Source organism: Lycium ferocissimum, chromosome 12 (assembly GCF_029784015.1).
Source record: "Lycium ferocissimum isolate CSIRO_LF1 chromosome 12, AGI_CSIRO_Lferr_CH_V1, whole genome shotgun sequence".
NCBI lineage: Eukaryota > Viridiplantae > Streptophyta > Magnoliopsida > Solanales > Solanaceae > Lycium > Lycium ferocissimum.
The window spans coordinates 26279200-26283245 of record NC_081353.1 but is presented as its reverse complement, the minus strand read 5'-3'; positions in this window follow the sequence as shown (position 1 = coordinate 26283245).

Sequence of the window (4046 nt, the reverse complement as noted above, 5' to 3'; positions counted from 1 at the left end):
TTCTCCTTTGAGTACTCTTTTCCACTTTTCATAACCAACCATTCTTTCAGTATAAAATAATATGTATATTTTTTTTCTCAAAATCACTGAACTATACTAAATTGCACAAAATCTGAAAAACAGGTTCATTCCTTTGATAATTTACTCCTATAAATTGAAAATATGACTTTATTAAAAAGGATTGGCCTAGGAGAGGTAATTATCCAAAAGAGCTTCGAACATAATTGCAAGTTTCATTCTCTTTGGAAACTAAAGGCCTACAAAAGGAGAAAGCAATAAATTTTGCATGCGCTATATTTATGAATAATTTATTATTCTAAGTCCATATATAAGGTAAAAAAGAAATTCATACAAGGTTCATGTTTACTCTGGTTCGAGAAATTGCTTGATTTTTCACATTAATTTTCTTTGTTCCAACCTTTCTCCCCTTTGGTGTCTTTCTCGCCACTTATTTCCTTTTCTTCCATTCATCAACCTAAATAGATTAACAAAATCAAAAAGAAGAAAGACATGCAGGAAAGAAGAGGAAAGGAGTGTGGGAAATGTGGTACTCTCTTTAACCGGGTTGTAATTTTTGGTACCACCCATGGGGGTGATGATTTTGGACAACTAATTGGCCCCTGGGGCCGTTAACTCTAATGTTACTAAGATGTAGATATATGTTCTTTATGAATATATATCGTAGTATCTATTTAAGTAAAAAAAAAAAGGAGTGTGGGCACCAAAGCTGCATTAGAAGAATTGTAAAAATGGTATATATATATATATATATATATATATATATATATATAAATAATGCAATTCACATTCCAAATGAACATCACATTGAATATACATCAAATTCATAAGTTATGGAGTGAGAAAGGAGAGCAAGAGTAACTAAGAGAATTAAGAAAGTAACTTTTGAAATTGTTTGTAACGTAAGAGTAGCATCTAGAGTTACACACATGGATTACTACCAAACACTATAAGAAGGACATGCACCTAGAATTATACACTTATCTAGATTATATCGAATTGAAGTATTTCATTATTTTTTCTGAAAGGAAGGAAATTAATAGTAGACTAATGAATTTATATCCAAAATCCTGTTTATGTGACAAAAAAAAATCTTACCTTGTAGAGGCTTAGGGTAAAACCCCATGAATGACCAAAGAATTATTCAATAGTACAGAGAAATATTAAGAGATTCAATTCCAATCTCAGTAACTAAAATTTGAACTTACAAACGCTAAATAATCTCAAAATATTCAAAGAGAAAAGTACTAAACTTTGTGAAAACATTCGATATCTCGTGAATAATCTCATAATGAAATAACATACAACAAAAGAACGAAAATTGTACAACAAAAACTATAAATCTGAAGAGAATTTTACCCTCCATAACAACATTGGGTGGGAAGAGTTGGTGAAGATGCACCTAATATAAAAGAGCAAACAAATATGACGTTTGGGAAGAAAAAACGTATATGATGGTTCTGAATCTTCTTAAATGAAATACTAACATTTTTGATCATTCTCTAAAGAAAAAGCCAGCACGTTTGCAACTTTAATTAATTTATTACAATCATTTAAGAGGTTGTAACAATTCCAATATTATTATAGGTTGTAACCGTTCCAACTTCAGTGATATGATAGTGTTTCTTGTTATGAAATAATAAGTGTGGATGTCCACCACTCTAGAAATAAATTCCCGCTTCCGATCTCAAAGGTTTAATGTAATGTCTCCCACTTCACCCATGATCTTCCCCACATTCTCATATGTTGAATGTCATATTTATATCTACCCTTTTATATGTCTCTATGCACCACTATAAATAGAGGCATAGGGATTCATATTGTACATACTTGAACAACACTTGAAACATATTGGGATGAATAAGAAAGCTCTCATCTCTCATCTCTTGTCTCTCTATCTCTTTATTGTTCTTGCTTCATCTTTTGATATATTGTACTAACTCTTTAGAATGATTTTACAACACGTTATCAGCACGAAACGCTCACTCTTTGTCAAGAACGATGGTAGGTGCTTTTTAACTTTCACAGCTTGTTCATACCCTTTGGCCGTGATCAGTTTGGCAGTAAACTTGAGCTTTTGGTATGGATCTTATTAAATAATAATAGTATTATTATAAAGGCAGTATGAGGTATGTGATCTCAATTTATTTTTACATTAATTTTCTTTGGTAGGTTATAGTAGTTTAAACTTAATTCATATATTGAGTTCTATAAATTATGTATAAGCATAAAGTAATGGGATTTTCTAGTAGTCGTCATGCAAGATTACTTTTCTAACGAGCTTTTCCAACTAAAGATATGGTCTCACTTAGTTCTAAAAGTTGCGAATGTTGTCAACAATATTCATTTCATTGATGTTGTATAATTATTGTTTCAAATTGACCATTAGTTTTTACGCCATTTATTGTGTGTCTTACATTTTTGTTCTTTGTTGCGTTTTGAAAACAAAGTTGCTATTAGTTTTGAGTTTCAAAGTACTTTCCTTTCATTTTAGTTATGGCACAAAAGTTTGAAATAATCACTTGAAGGTTGTAACTGAAGTCCTTTAATATTAATATTTATTTAAGCCTGTAACCACTAGTAGTAGTGATAATATTTTCAGAGGCTGGATCATGTCAAGGCATGTTTGAGAAACACCGCGAGTTGATCTTGTGCCTTTTGGTGGGTTCAAAACCTAATGTACTAATAAGGGTAACACATCGGATTTTGAGTCCTGATGCCCTATATATGATGATAATATAAGATATTGGGTTCAAGTCCCATCGATTTGTGACCTAACACGCCATTATATGAATAAGACGTTGGGTTTGAGTCCCGATGAACTATATTGATGATATAATGATGACTAAGGCAAAACAATGTGTATATTTGATGTAAATTCGTGAAGCTCGTCCCACTTGATATGCTCCATTCCGTGGGGGGAATGTGGTAGCAGTGCATAATAAGTCTAAATGAAAACAAGAGGTTAAATGAATGAACGTGGACGTGGCAAAGGTCAAAATAATGTTAATCATCATTGTGATAATATAAGAGGAAAAACATTATGGGTTCTCAAAATGGTCCTTCTAAAGGTGAAGGTAATTTTTATCATCAATATGGTATGAAAGATAATTCGGCACGCGGTTGACGTGTGACCTAATTTGATAAAATTTATAAATCCTCCATCAAAAGAAAGTAATACAATTTCAAAGTGATGTCGGCGGGTCTATGAATATGATAAAGACAATGGGCTTATAATGCAAAATTTATGAAGCACGTATATATGATTGTAGTTCATTCCTTGAAGAGAATATTGCTTGTGATAAGCATCGTGAATGCTCGCCCATTTTTGAAAGTGAAATATGTAAAATTATGGATAAGAACGTGTTCATGTATTATTGGTGTTACACCTCAGCAATGTCATGTCGATGCGTCGTGAATAGACTAACGTCAGTTAAGTCGGACACGAGACCTTCGTGACTACAAGAGGGTGATTGGCAGCCTTAATGTATATACGATAAAATTTTTAAGTCATAGGACTTGGTGAAACTAGGCTTGTCAAAGGAAGTGGAGCATAAGTGATGTTTGGGAAGATTTCATGGGTATTGAACTAATGAATATTTAGTAAGGTCTTGAGGACGAGTTATAATGTCCGTTAGATCGTTAAAGATGTGTTACACAAGTACCAAGAAGGTTCCATAAGGATTCGAGACCAAACGAAGCGACGAGAACGAATTCGAAAAAAATTGGGGATTATACGGTCATATATACGGACCGTATATTTTATACGGCCCGTATACCTGGCCGTAGAACCCTTCCAGTGAAGGGTGACTTTCTGGAGGAAACATACGGTCCAATATACGGACCGTATAAATTGTACGGTCTGTATAGTGAACCGTAGGTTTCGGGTTGGGTCCGAACTTTATTTTTATATATACACGGTTTCCTTTTCTTTTTCTCACTTCTCACTTCTCCAACCTTCCTAAAACCTCTAGAATCCTCTTCATAACACATTAATACATATCCAAGAAGGGGAAATCAAAGATCAA